This window comes from Mauremys reevesii, linkage group 12, assembly GCF_016161935.1.
Source record: "Mauremys reevesii isolate NIE-2019 linkage group 12, ASM1616193v1, whole genome shotgun sequence".
NCBI lineage: Eukaryota > Metazoa > Chordata > Testudines > Geoemydidae > Mauremys > Mauremys reevesii.
This window is the reverse complement of record NC_052634.1, coordinates 34,726,302-34,740,249: the sequence shown is the minus strand read 5'-3', so window position 1 is coordinate 34,740,249 and position 13,948 is coordinate 34,726,302. Positions and strand designations below refer to the sequence as shown.

At 70.9% G+C, this 13,948-nt stretch overlaps 1 non-coding gene and 4 pseudogenes across 1 annotated transcript; all 5 read right to left on the bottom strand.

The window, feature by feature from the left end:
- Positions 1 to 1,628: 1,628 nt before the first annotated feature.
- On the bottom strand, positions 1,629 to 1,742 carry LOC120376363 (annotated as a pseudogene).
- A 2,652-nt stretch (positions 1,743 to 4,394) lies between these two features.
- Positions 4,395 to 4,510, bottom strand: LOC120376282 (annotated as a pseudogene).
- A 2,710-nt stretch (positions 4,511 to 7,220) lies between these two features.
- LOC120376334 lies at positions 7,221 to 7,339 on the bottom strand. Its single transcript, XR_005587220.1, has one exon. It is a non-coding gene; the product is annotated as a 5S ribosomal RNA (ribosomal RNA).
- Positions 7,340 to 9,991: 2,652 nt separating this feature from the next.
- On the bottom strand, positions 9,992 to 10,109 carry LOC120376237 (annotated as a pseudogene).
- A 2,690-nt stretch (positions 10,110 to 12,799) lies between these two features.
- On the bottom strand, positions 12,800 to 12,915 carry LOC120376225 (annotated as a pseudogene).
- Between the last annotated feature and the right edge of the window lie 1,033 nt (positions 12,916 to 13,948).

Here is a 13,948-nt window from a genome sequence, read left to right as displayed (position 1 = left end):
CTGGTGCCCGACGATCTCTCCGGCCGGCCATCAGGTCAACCCGGTTCTCCCTTCAGCGGCCGGGGCTCCGGGTTCACCTGGCGGCCCGTTGGCTCGCCGGCCAGCAGGTCACCCCATTGGTTTCGACGGGTTGACCTGGTGGCCGGTTTGCCTTCCGGGCCGGCGGTCCCCCCACACCGAGGGCAGGGCAGCACCGTTCCTCAGGACTTCCGAGGGGGGGCTTAATAGTCGACCCCGGGCAGGTCCGGGGCCGGCTTAATAGTCGAAACCCGGCAGCTCCGGGGCCGGCTTAATAGTCGACCCCCGGCAGGTCCGCGGTGGGGAGGCTTAACAGCCGTCCCCCAGACTCTGCGGGGTGAGGCTTAACGGTCCTCCCCCGGGATCTCCGGGGCAGGCTTCCCTGTCGTCCCCCAGACACTCCGGGGTGAGGCTTAACGGTCCGGCCCCGGGCAGGTCCAAGGGGCCCGCTTAATAGCCGACCCCCGGCACGTCCGGGAGGAAATTTCTCAAAGTCCCTTCCCGACCTTTGGTTTCGACGGGTTGACCTGGAGGCGGGTCGGTCTCCCGGGCAGGGAGTTTTGAAAGTACCTTGCCTGCCACCAGATCAACGCGGTTCTCCCTAGGGCCGTCGGAGCTCCGGGTTTACCTGGTGGCCGGGGACCGCTCAGGCCGGCCAGCAGGTCAACCCGGTTCTCCCTACGTCAGTCGGAGCTCCGGGTTTACCTGGTGGCCGCCTGCCGCTGCGGCCGCGCAGCAGGTCAACCCGGTTCTCCCTACGGCCGTCGGAGCTCCGGGTTTACCTGGTGGCCGGGGACCGCTGCGGCCGGCCAGCAGGTCAACCCGGTTCTCCCTACGGCCGTCGGAGCTCGGGGTTGACCTGGTGGCCGGGGACCGCTGCGGCCGGCCAGCAGGTCACCCGGTTCCCCCCTCCGTCGGCCGGGGCGCCGGGTTGACCGGGCGGCCCGTCGGCTTCCCGGCCACCAGGCCACCCTTTGGTGTCCACGGGTTGACCTGGTGGCCGGTTTGCCTTCCGGGCCGGCGGTCCCCCAACACCGAGGGCAGCGCAGCGCGGCTCCTCAGGACCTCCGAGGGGGCTTAAGAGTCGAGCCGGGCGGGTCGGGGCGGCTTAATAGTCGAGCCGGGCGGGTCGGGCCGGCTTAATAGTCGATCCCGGGCGGGTCGGGGCGGCAATAGTCGACCCCGGGCAGGTCGGGGAGGCTCAACGGTCGTTCCCCAGCAGTCCGGGGAAAGCTTAACAGTCGTTCCCCAGACTCTGCGGGGTGAGGCTTAACGGTCCTCCCGGGATCTCGGGGCAGGCTTCCTGTCGTCCCCAGACTCCGCGGGGTGAGGCTTAACGGTCCTCCCGGGATCTCCGGGCAGGCTTCCTGTCGTCCCCCAAACTCTGCGGGGTGAGGCTTGACGGTCCTCCCGAAGCAGTCCGGGGTAAGCTTAACGGTCCTCCCCAAACTCCTCGTCCGCCCATGGGCCCGGGGTGGGGTCCCCGAGGCTTCGGGAGCCGCGGGTCCTCCTCGGTGGTGGTGGTGGGGACTCGGGAGCGAGGAGGGGCCTTGGGCCCCCGCGGTTCCTCCCTCCCGGAAAAGGAGGGAGCCGGCGGGACCGGGAAAAGCTGCCTCGGCACCTGGGATTCCCAGGCGGTCACCCATCCAAGTACTAGCCAGGCCGGGGCGGTTTACCTTCCGAGATCGGACGGGATCGGGGCTTCGGTCGGTATGGCCGTAGGCACCCGGCTCCGAGCCTCCTCGCCGCTTCCCTCCACGGGCCCGAGCCAAACGGCCGGGAGGCAGTCCCGGCGCGGCCGGGCAGGGCGCGCCCGGGCCGCTCGCCCGGCCGGGTCCCGGTCTCGGCGGGGCGATCCGCTCCCACGCCCGGAGCGTCCCAGCGGCTCCGCCCGCCGGGAGGACCCTGCCGGTGGCGCCCGGCCTGGGGACCCACGGTGCGAGGGCGGGAGAGGAGCCGTCCGATCGCCCACCGGAGAACAGGTCCACCGACCGGGTCGACCCGACGGCCGGTCGGTCTCGAGGTCATCTCAAGTTTGTCCACAGGAGGGCAGCACTGCGGCCGGGCAGCAGGTCAACCCGGTTCTCCCTACGGCCGTCGGAGCTCCGGGTTTACCTGGTGGCCGGGGACAGCTCAGGCCGGCCAGCAGGTCAACCCGGTTGTCCCTACGGCCGTCGGAGCTCCGGGTTTACCTGGTGGCCGGGGACCGCTCACGCCGGCCAACAGGTCAACCCGGTTCTCCCTACGTCCGTCGGAGCTCCGGGTTTACCTGGTGGCCGGCGACAGCTCAGGCCGGCCAGCAGGTCAACCCGGTTGTCCCTACGGCCGTCGGAGCTCCGGGTTTACCTGGTGGCCGAGGACCGCTGCTGCCGGGCAGCAGGTCAACCCGGTTCTCCCTACGTCCGTCGGAGCTCCGGGTTTACCTGGTGGCCGAGGACCGCTGCGGCCGGGCAGCAGGTCAACCCGGTTCTCCCTACGGCCGTCGGAGCTCCGGGTTTACCTGGTGGCCGGGGACCGCTGCGGCTGGGCAGCAGGTCAACCCGGTTCTCCCTACGTCCGTCGGAGCTCCGGGTTTACCTGGTGGCCGAGGACCGCTGCTGCCGGGCAGCAGGTCAACCCGGTTCTCCCTTCGGCCGTCGGAGCTCCGGGTTTACCTGGTGGCCGGCGATCTCGCCGGGCGGCCGCCACGTCAACCCGGTTCTCCCGCCGTCGTTCGGGGCCCCGGGTTTACCTGGTGCCCGACGATCTCTCCGGCCGGCCATCAGGTCAACCCGGTTCTCCCTTCAGCGGCCGGGGCTCCGGGTTCACCTGGCGGCCCGTTGGCTCGCCGGCCAGCAGGTCACCCCATTGGTTTCGACGGGTTGACCTGGTGGCCGGTTTGCCTTCGGGCGGCGGTCCCCACACCGAGGGCAGGGCAGCACCGTTCCTCAGGACTTCCGAGGGGGCTTAATAGTCGACCCGGGCAGGTCGGGGCCGGCTTAATAGTCGAAACCCGGCAGCTCGGGGCGGCTTAATAGTCGACCCCCGGCAGGTCCGCGGTGGGGAGGCTTAACAGCCGTCCCCCAGACTCTGCGGGGTGAGGCTTAACGGTCCTCCCCCGGGATCTCCGGGGCAGGCTTCCCTGTCGTCCCCCAGACACTCCGGGGTGAGGCTTAACGGTCCGGCCCCGGGCAGGTCCAAGGGGCCCGCTTAATAGCCGACCCGGCACGTCCGGGAGGAAATTTCTCAAAGTCCCTTCCCGACCTTTGGTTTCGACGGGTTGACCTGGAGGCGGGTCGGTCTCCCGGGCAGGGGAGTTTTTGAAAGTCCCTTGCCTGCCACCAGATCAACGCGGTTCTCCCTAGGGCCGTCGGAGCTCCGGGTTTACCTGGTGGCCGGGGACCGCTCAGGCCGGCCAGCAGGTCAACCCGGTTCTCCCTACGTCAGTCGGAGCTCCGGGTTTACCTGGTGGCCGCCTGCCGCTGCGGCCGCGCAGCAGGTCAACCCGGTTCTCCCTACGGCCGTCGGAGCTCCGGGTTTACCTGGTGGCCGGGGACCGCTGCGGCCGGCCAGCAGGTCAACCCGGTTCTCCCTACGGCCGTCGGAGCTCGGGGTTGACCTGGTGGCCGGGGACCGCTGCGGCCGGCCAGCAGGTCACCCCGGTTCTCCCTACGTCCGTCGGAGCTCCGGGTTGACCTGGCGGCCCGTCGGCTTTCCGGCCACCAGGCCACCCCTTTGGTTTCCACGGGTTGACCTGGTGGCCGGTTTGCCTTCCGGGCCGGCGGTCCCCCAACACCGAGGGCAGCGCAGCGCGGCTCCTCAGGACCTCCGAGGGGGGCTTAAGAGTCGAGCCGGGCGGGTCGGGGCGGCTTAATAGTCGAGCCGGGCGGGTCGGGCCGGCTTAATAGTCGATCCCGGGCGGGTCGGGGCGGCTTAATAGTCGACCCCCCCCGGGCAGGTCCGGGGGGAGGCTCAACGGTCGTTCCCCCAGCAGTCCGGGGGGAAAGCTTAACAGTCGTTCCCCCAGACTCTGCGGGGTGAGGCTTGACGGTCCTCCCGGGATCTCGGGGCAGGCTTCCTGTCGTCCCCAGACTCCGCGGGGTGAGGCTTAACGGTCCTCCCGGGATCTCCGGGCAGGCTTCCTGTCGTCCCCCAGACTCTGCGGGGTGAGGCTTGACGGTCCTCCCGAAGCAGTCCGGGGGTAAGCTTAACGGTCCTCCCCCAAACTCCTCGTCCGCCCATGGGCCCCGGGGGTGGGGGGTCCCCCCGAGGCTTCGGGAGCCGCGGGTCCTCCTCGGTGGTGGTGGTGGGGACTCGGGAGCGAGGAGGGGGCCTTCGGGCCCCCGCCGCGGTTCCTCCCTCCCGGAAAAGGAGGAGCCGGCGGGACCGGGAAAAGCTGCCTCGGCACCTGGGATTCCCAGGCGGTCACCCATCCAAGTACTAGCCAGGCCTGGGACGGTTTACCTTCCGAGATCGGACGGGATCGGGGCTTCGGTCCGGTATGGCCGTAGGCACCCGGCTCCGAGCCTCCTCGCCCGCTTCCCTCCACGGGCCCGAGCCAAACGGCCGGGAGGCAGTCCCCGGCCGCGGCCGGGCAGGGCGCGCCCCGGGCCGCTCGCCCGGCGGCCGGGTCCCGGTCTCGGCGGGGGGGCGATCCGCTCCCACGCCCCGGAGCGTCCCAGCGGCTCCCGCCCGCCCGGGAGGGACCCTGCCGGTGGCGCCCGGCCTGGGGGACCCACGGTGCGAGGGGCGGGGAGAGGAGCGTCCGATCGCCCACCCGGAGAACAGGTCCACCGACCGGGTCGACCCGACGGCCGGTCGGTCGGTCTCGAGGTCATCTCAAGTTTGTCCACAGGAGGGCAGCACTGCGGCCGGGCAGCAGGTCAACCCGGTTCTCCCTACGGCCGTCGGAGCTCCGGGTTTACCTGGTGGCCGGGGACAGCTCAGGCCGGCCAGCAGGTCAACCCGGTTGTCCCTACGGCCGTCGGAGCTCCGGGTTTACCTGGTGGCCGGGGACCGCTCACGCCGGCCAACAGGTCAACCCGGTTCTCCCTACGTCCGTCGGAGCTCCGGGTTTACCTGGTGGCCGGCGACAGCTCAGGCCGGCCAGCAGGTCAACCCGGTTGTCCCTACGGCCGTCGGAGCTCCGGGTTTACCTGGTGGCCGAGGACCGCTGCTGCCGGGCAGCAGGTCAACCCGGTTCTCCCTACGTCCGTCGGAGCTCCGGGTTTACCTGGTGGCCGAGGACCGCTGCGGCCGGGCAGCAGGTCAACCCGGTTCTCCCTACGGCCGTCGGAGCTCCGGGTTTACCTGGTGGCCGGGGACCGCTGCGGCTGGGCAGCAGGTCAACCCGGTTCTCCCTACGTCCGTCGGAGCTCCGGGTTTACCTGGTGGCCGAGGACCGCTGCTGCCGGGCAGCAGGTCAACCCGGTTCTCCCTTCGGCCGTCGGAGCTCCGGGTTTACCTGGTGGCCGGCGATCTCGCCGGGCGGCCGCCACGTCAACCCGGTTCTCCCGCCGTCGTTCGGGGCCCCGGGTTTACCTGGTGCCCGACGATCTCTCCGGCCGGCCATCAGGTCAACCCGGTTCTCCCTTCAGCGGCCGGGGCTCCGGGTTCACCTGGCGGCCCGTTGGCTCGCCGGCCAGCAGGTCACCCCATTGGTTTCGACGGGTTGACCTGGTGGCCGGTTTGCCTTCCGGGCCGGCGGTCCCCCCACACCGAGGGCAGGGCAGCACCGTTCCTCAGGACTTCCGAGGGGGGGCTTAATAGTCGACCCCGGGCAGGTCCGGGGCCGGCTTAATAGTCGAAACCCGGCAGCTCCGGGGCCGGCTTAATAGTCGACCCCCGGCAGGTCCGCGGTGGGGAGGCTTAACAGCCGTCCCCCAGACTCTGCGGGGTGAGGCTTAACGGTCCTCCCCCGGGATCTCCGGGGCAGGCTTCCCTGTCGTCCCCCAGACACTCCGGGGTGAGGCTTAACGGTCCGGCCCCGGGCAGGTCCAAGGGGCCCGCTTAATAGCCGACCCCCGGCACGTCCGGGAGGAAATTTCTCAAAGTCCCTTCCCGACCTTTGGTTTCGACGGGTTGACCTGGAGGCGGGTCGGTCTCCCGGGCAGGGGAGTTTTTGAAAGTCCCTTGCCTGCCACCAGATCAACGCGGTTCTCCCTAGGGCCGTCGGAGCTCCGGGTTTACCTGGTGGCCGGGGACCGCTCAGGCCGGCCAGCAGGTCAACCCGGTTCTCCCTACGTCAGTCGGAGCTCCGGGTTTACCTGGTGGCCGCCTGCCGCTGCGGCCGCGCAGCAGGTCAACCCGGTTCTCCCTACGGCCGTCGGAGCTCCGGGTTTACCTGGTGGCCGGGGACCGCTGCGGCCGGCCAGCAGGTCAACCCGGTTCTCCCTACGGCCGTCGGAGCTCGGGGTTGACCTGGTGGCCGGGGACCGCTGCGGCCGGCCAGCAGGTCACCCCGGTTCTCCCCTTCGTCGGCCGGGGCTCCGGGTTGACCTGGCGGCCCGTCGGCTTTCCGGCCACCAGGCCACCCCTTTGGTTTCCACGGGTTGACCTGGTGGCCGGTTTGCCTTCCGGGCCGGCGGTCCCCCAACACCGAGGGCAGCGCAGCGCGGCTCCTCAGGACCTCCGAGGGGGGCTTAAGAGTCGAGCCCGGGCGGGTCCGGGGCCGGCTTAATAGTCGAGCCCGGGCGGGTCCGGGCCCGGCTTAATAGTCGATCCCCGGCGGGTCCGGGGGGCGGCTTAAGAGTCGACCCCCCCCGGGCAGGTCCGGGGGGAGGCTCAACGGTCGTTCCCCCAGCAGTCCGGGGGGAAAGCTTAACAGTCGTTCCCCCAGACTCTGCGGGGTGAGGCTTAACGGTCCTCCCCCGGGATCTCCGGGGCAGGCTTCCCTGTCGTCCCCCAGACTCCGCGGGGTGAGGCTTAACGGTCCTCCCCCGGGATCTCCGGGGCAGGCTTCCCTGTCGTCCCCCAAACTCTGCGGGGTGAGGCTTGACGGTCCTCCCGAAGCAGTCCGGGGGTAAGCTTAACGGTCCTCCCCCAAACTCCTCGTCCGCCCATGGGCCCCGGGGGTGGGGGGTCCCCCCGAGGCTTCGGGAGCCGCGGGTCCTCCTCGGTGGTGGTGGTGGGGGGGACTCGGGAGCGAGGAGGGGGCCTTGGGGCCCCCGCCGCGGTTCCTCCCTCCCCGGAAAAGGAGGGAGCCGGCCGGGACCGGGAAAAGCTGCCTACGGCACCTGGGATTCCCAGGCGGTCACCCATCCAAGTACTAGCCAGGCCCGGGACGGTTTACCTTCCGAGATCGGACGGGATCGGGGGCTTTCGGTCCGGTATGGCCGTAGGCACCCGGCTCCGAGCCTCCTCGCCCGCTTCCCTCCACGGGCCCGAGCCAAACGGCCGGGAGGCAGTCCCGGCGCGGCCGGGCAGGGCGCGCCCGGGCCGCTCGCCCGGCGGCGGGTCCCGGTCTCGGCGGGGCGATCCGCTCCCACGCCCGGAGCGTCCCAGCGGCTCCGCCCGCCGGGAGGACCCTGCCGGTGGCGCCCGGCCCGGGGGACCCACGGTGCGAGGGGCGGGGGAGAGGGGAGCCTTCCGATCGCCCACCCGGAGAACAGGTCCACCGACCGGGTCGACCCGACGGCCGGTCGGTCTCGAGGTCATCTCAAGTTTGTCCACAGGAGGGCAGCACTGCGGCCGGGCAGCAGGTCAACCCGGTTCTCCCTACGGCCGTCGGAGCTCCGGGTTTACCTGGTGGCCGGGGACAGCTCAGGCCGGCCAGCAGGTCAACCCGGTTGTCCCTACGGCCGTCGGAGCTCCGGGTTTACCTGGTGGCCGGGGACCGCTCACGCCGGCCAACAGGTCAACCCGGTTCTCCCTACGTCCGTCGGAGCTCCGGGTTTACCTGGTGGCCGGCGACAGCTCAGGCCGGCCAGCAGGTCAACCCGGTTGTCCCTACGGCCGTCGGAGCTCCGGGTTTACCTGGTGGCCGAGGACCGCTGCTGCCGGGCAGCAGGTCAACCCGGTTCTCCCTACGTCCGTCGGAGCTCCGGGTTTACCTGGTGGCCGAGGACCGCTGCGGCCGGGCAGCAGGTCAACCCGGTTCTCCCTACGGCCGTCGGAGCTCCGGGTTTACCTGGTGGCCGGGGACCGCTGCGGCTGGGCAGCAGGTCAACCCGGTTCTCCCTACGTCCGTCGGAGCTCCGGGTTTACCTGGTGGCCGAGGACCGCTGCTGCCGGGCAGCAGGTCAACCCGGTTCTCCCTTCGGCCGTCGGAGCTCCGGGTTTACCTGGTGGCCGGCGATCTCGCCGGGCGGCCGCCACGTCAACCCGGTTCTCCCGCCGTCGTTCGGGGCCCCGGGTTTACCTGGTGCCCGACGATCTCTCCGGCCGGCCATCAGGTCAACCCGGTTCTCCCTTCAGCGGCCGGGGCTCCGGGTTCACCTGGCGGCCCGTTGGCTCGCCGGCCAGCAGGTCACCCCATTGGTTTCGACGGGTTGACCTGGTGGCCGGTTTGCCTTCCGGGCCGGCGGTCCCCCCACACCGAGGGCAGGGCAGCACCGTTCCTCAGGACTTCCGAGGGGGGGCTTAATAGTCGACCCCGGGCAGGTCCGGGGCCGGCTTAATAGTCGAAACCCGGCAGCTCCGGGGCCGGCTTAATAGTCGACCCCCGGCAGGTCCGGTGTGGAGGCTTAACAGCCGTCCCCCAGACTCTGCGGGGTGAGGCTTAACGGTCCTCCCCCGGGATCTCCGGGGCAGGCTTCCCTGTCGTCCCCCAGACACTCCGGGGTGAGGCTTAACGGTCCGGCCCCGGGCAGGTCCAAGGGGCCCGCTTAATAGCCGACCCCCGGCACGTCCGGGAGGAAATTTCTCAAAGTCCCTTCCCGACCTTTGGTTTCGACGGGTTGACCTGGAGGCGGGTCGGTCTCCCGGGCAGGGGAGTTTTTGAAAGTCCCTTGCCTGCCACCAGATCAACGCGGTTCTCCCTAGGGCCGTCGGAGCTCCGGGTTTACCTGGTGGCCGGGGACCGCTCAGGCCGGCCAGCAGGTCAACCCGGTTCTCCCTACGTCAGTCGGAGCTCCGGGTTTACCTGGTGGCCGCCTGCCGCTGCGGCCGCGCAGCAGGTCAACCCGGTTCTCCCTACGGCCGTCGGAGCTCCGGGTTTACCTGGTGGCCGGGGACCGCTGCGGCCGGCCAGCAGGTCAACCCGGTTCTCCCTACGGCCGTCGGAGCTCGGGGTTGACCTGGTGGCCGGGGACCGCTGCGGCCGGCCAGCAGGTCACCCCGGTTCTCCCCTTCGTCGGCCGGGGCTCCGGGTTGACCTGGCGGCCCGTCGGCTTTCCGGCCACCAGGCCACCCCTTTGGTTTCCACGGGTTGACCTGGTGGCCGGTTTGCCTTCCGGGCCGGCGGTCCCCCAACACCGAGGGCAGCGCAGCGCGGCTCCTCAGGACCTCCGAGGGGGGCTTAAGAGTCGAGCCCGGCGGGTCGGGGCGGCTTAATAGTCGAGCCGGGCGGGTCGGGCCGGCTTAATAGTCGATCCCGGGCGGGTCGGGGCGGCTTAATAGTCGACCCCGGGCAGGTCCGGGGAGGCTCAACGGTCGTTCCCCAGCAGTCCGGGGAAAGCTTAACAGTCGTTCCCAGACTCTGCGGGGTGAGGCTTAACGGTCCTCCCGGGATCTCCGGGCAGGCTTCCTGTCGTCCCCAGACTCCGCGGGGTGAGGCTTAACGGTCCTCCCCGGGATCTCCGGGCAGGCTTCCTGTCGTCCCCCAAACTCTGCGGGGTGAGGCTTGACGGTCCTCCCGAAGCAGTCCGGGGTAAGCTTAACGGTCCTCCCAAACTCCTCGTCCGCCCATGGGCCCGGGGTGGGGTCCCCGAGGCTTCGGGAGCCGCGGGTCCTCCTCGGTGGTGGTGGTGGGGACTCGGGAGCGAGGAGGGGCCTTGGGCCCCGCCGCGGTTCCTCCCTCCCGGAAAAGGAGGAGCCGGCCGGGACCGGGAAAAGCTGCCACGGCACCTGGGATTCCCAGGCGGTCACCCATCCAAGTACTAGCCAGGCCTGGGACGGTTTACCTTCCGAGATCGGACGGGATCGGGGGCTTTCGGTCCGGTATGGCCGTAGGCACCCGGCTCCGAGCCTCCTCGCCCGCTTCCCTCCACGGGCCCGAGCCAAACGGCCGGGAGGCAGTCCCCGGCCGCGGCCGGGCAGGGCGCGCCCCGGGCCGCTCGCCCGCCGGCCGGGTCCCGGTCTCGGCGGGGGGGCGATCCGCTCCCACACCCCGGAGCGTCCCAGCGGCTCCCGCCCGCCCGGGAGGGACCCTGCCGGTGGCGCCCGGCCTGGGGGACCCACGGTGCGAGGGGCGGGGAGGGAGCCGTCCGATCGCCCACCGGAGAACAGGTCCACCGACCGGGTCGACCCGACGGCCGGTCGGTCGGTCTCGAGGTCATCTCAAGTTTGTCCACAGGAGGGCAGCACTGCGGCCGGGCAGCAGGTCAACCCGGTTCTCCCTACGGCCGTCGGAGCTCCGGGTTTACCTGGTGGCCGGGGACAGCTCAGGCCGGCCAGCAGGTCAACCCGGTTGTCCCTACGGCCGTCGGAGCTCCGGGTTTACCTGGTGGCCGGGGACCGCTCACGCCGGCCAACAGGTCAACCCGGTTCTCCCTACGTCCGTCGGAGCTCCGGGTTTACCTGGTGGCCGGCGACAGCTCAGGCCGGCCAGCAGGTCAACCCGGTTGTCCCTACGGCCGTCGGAGCTCCGGGTTTACCTGGTGGCCGAGGACCGCTGCTGCCGGGCAGCAGGTCAACCCGGTTCTCCCTACGTCCGTCGGAGCTCCGGGTTTACCTGGTGGCCGAGGACCGCTGCGGCCGGGCAGCAGGTCAACCCGGTTCTCCCTACGGCCGTCGGAGCTCCGGGTTTACCTGGTGGCCGGGGACCGCTGCGGCTGGGCAGCAGGTCAACCCGGTTCTCCCTACGTCCGTCGGAGCTCCGGGTTTACCTGGTGGCCGAGGACCGCTGCTGCCGGGCAGCAGGTCAACCCGGTTCTCCCTTCGGCCGTCGGAGCTCCGGGTTTACCTGGTGGCCGGCGATCTCGCCGGGCGGCCGCCACGTCAACCCGGTTCTCCCGCCGTCGTTCGGGGCCCCGGGTTTACCTGGTGCCCGACGATCTCTCCGGCCGGCCATCAGGTCAACCCGGTTCTCCCTTCAGCGGCCGGGGCTCCGGGTTCACCTGGCGGCCCGTTGGCTCGCCGGCCAGCAGGTCACCCCATTGGTTTCGACGGGTTGACCTGGTGGCCGGTTTGCCTTCCGGGCCGGCGGTCCCCCCACACCGAGGGCAGGGCAGCACCGTTCCTCAGGACTTCCGAGGGGGGGCTTAATAGTCGACCCCGGGCAGGTCCGGGGCCGGCTTAATAGTCGAAACACGGCAGCTCCGGGGCGGCAATAGTCGACCCCGGCAGGTCCGCGGTGGGAGGCTTAACAGCCGTCCCCAGACTCTGCGGGGTGAGGCTTAACGGTCCTCCCGGGATCTCCGGGCAGGCTTCCTGTCGTCCCCAGACACTCCGGGGTGAGGCTTAACGGTCCGGCCCGGGCAGGTCCAAGGGCCGGCAATAGCCGACCCCCGGCACGTCCGGGAGGAAATTTCTCAAAGTCCCTTCCCGACCTTTGGTTTCGACGGGTTGACCTGGAGGCGGGTCGGTCTCCCGGGCAGGGGAGTTTTTGAAAGTCCCTTGCCTGCCACCAGATCAACGCGGTTCTCCCTAGGGCCGTCGGAGCTCCGGGTTTACCTGGTGGCCGGGGACCGCTCAGGCCGGCCAGCAGGTCAACCCGGTTCTCCCTACGTCAGTCGGAGCTCCGGGTTTACCTGGTGGCCGCCTGCCGCTGCGGCCGCGCAGCAGGTCAACCCGGTTCTCCCTACGGCCGTCGGAGCTCCGGGTTTACCTGGTGGCCGGGGACCGCTGCGGCCGGCCAGCAGGTCAACCCGGTTCTCCCTACGGCCGTCGGAGCTCGGGGTTGACCTGGTGGCCGGGGACCGCTGCGGCCGGCCAGCAGGTCACCCCGGTTCTCCCCTTCGTCGGCCGGGGCTCCGGGTTGACCTGGCGGCCCGTCGGCTTTCCGGCCACCAGGCCACCTTTGGTTTCCACGGGTTGACCTGGTGGCCGGTTTGCCTTCGGGCGGCGGTCCCCAACACCGAGGGCAGCGCAGCGCGGCTCCTCAGGACCTCCGAGGGGGGCTTAAGAGTCGAGCCCGGGCGGGTCCGGGGCCGGCTTAATAGTCGAGCCCGGGCGGGTCCGGGCCCGGCTTAATAGTCGATCCCCGGGCGGGTCCGGGGCCGGCTTAATAGTCGACCCCCCCCGGGCAGGTCCGGGGGGAGGCTCAACGGTCGTTCCCCCAGCAGTCCGGGGGGAAAGCTTAACAGTCGTTCCCCCAGACTCTGCGGGGTGAGGCTTAACGGTCCTCCCCCGGGATCTCCGGGGCAGGCTTCCCTGTCGTCCCCCAGACTCCGCGGGGTGAGGCTTAACGGTCCCCTCCCCGGGATCTCCGGGGCAGGCTTCCCTGTCGTCCCCCAAACTCTGCGGGGTGAGGCTTGACGGTCCTCCCGAAGCAGTCCGGGGGTAAGCTTAACGGTCCTCCCCCAAACTCCTCGTCCGCCCATGGGCCCCGGGGGTGGGGGGTCCCCCCGAGGCTTCGGGAGCCGCGGGTCCTCCTCGGTGGTGGTGGTGGGGGGGACTCGGGAGCGAGGAGGGGGCCTTCGGGCCCCCGCCGCGGTTCCTCCCTCCCCGGAAAAGGAGGGAGCCGGCCGGGACCGGGAAAAGCTGCCTACGGCACCTGGGATTCCCAGGCGGTCACCCATCCAAGTACTAGCCAGGCCCGGGACGGTTTACCTTCCGAGATCGGACGGGATCGGGGCTTCGGTCGGTATGGCCGTAGGCACCCGGCTCGAGCCTCCTCGCCGCTTCCCTCCACGGGCCCGAGCCAAACGGCCGGGAGGCAGTCCCCGGCCGCGGCCGGGCAGGGCGCGCCCCGGGCCGCTCGCCCGGCGGCCGGGTCCCGGTCTCGGCGGGGGGGCGATCCGCTCCCACGCCCCGGAGCGTCCCAGCGGCTCCCGCCCGCCCGGGAGGGACCCTGCCGGTGGCGCCCGGCCTGGGGGACCCACGGTGCGAGGGGCGGGGGAGAGGGGAGCCGTCCGATCGCCCACCCGGAGAACAGGTCCACCGACCGGGTCGACCCGACGGCCGGTCGGTCGGTCTCGAGGTCATCTCAAGTTTGTCCACAGGAGGGCAGCACTGCGGCCGGGCAGCAGGTCAACCCGGTTCTCCCTACGGCCGTCGGAGCTCCGGGTTTACCTGGTGGCCGGGGACAGCTCAGGCCGGCCAGCAGGTCAACCCGGTTGTCCCTACGGCCGTCGGAGCTCCGGGTTTACCTGGTGGCCGGGGACCGCTCACGCCGGCCAACAGGTCAACCCGGTTCTCCCTACGTCCGTCGGAGCTCCGGGTTTACCTGGTGGCCGGCGACAGCTCAGGCCGGCCAGCAGGTCAACCCGGTTGTCCCTACGGCCGTCGGAGCTCCGGGTTTACCTGGTGGCCGAGGACCGCTGCTGCCGGGCAGCAGGTCAACCCGGTTCTCCCTACGTCCGTCGGAGCTCCGGGTTTACCTGGTGGCCGAGGACCGCTGCGGCCGGGCAGCAGGTCAACCCGGTTCTCCCTACGGCCGTCGGAGCTCCGGGTTTACCTGGTGGCCGGGGACCGCTGCGGCTGGGCAGCAGGTCAACCCGGTTCTCCCTACGTCCGTCGGAGCTCCGGGTTTACCTGGTGGCCGAGGACCGCTGCTGCCGGGCAGCAGGTCAACCCGGTTCTCCCTTCGGCCGTCGGAGCTCCGGGTTTACCTGGTGGCCGGCGATCTCGCCGGGCGGCCGCCACGTCAACCCGGTTCTCCCGCCGTCGTTCGGGGCCCCGGGTTTACCTG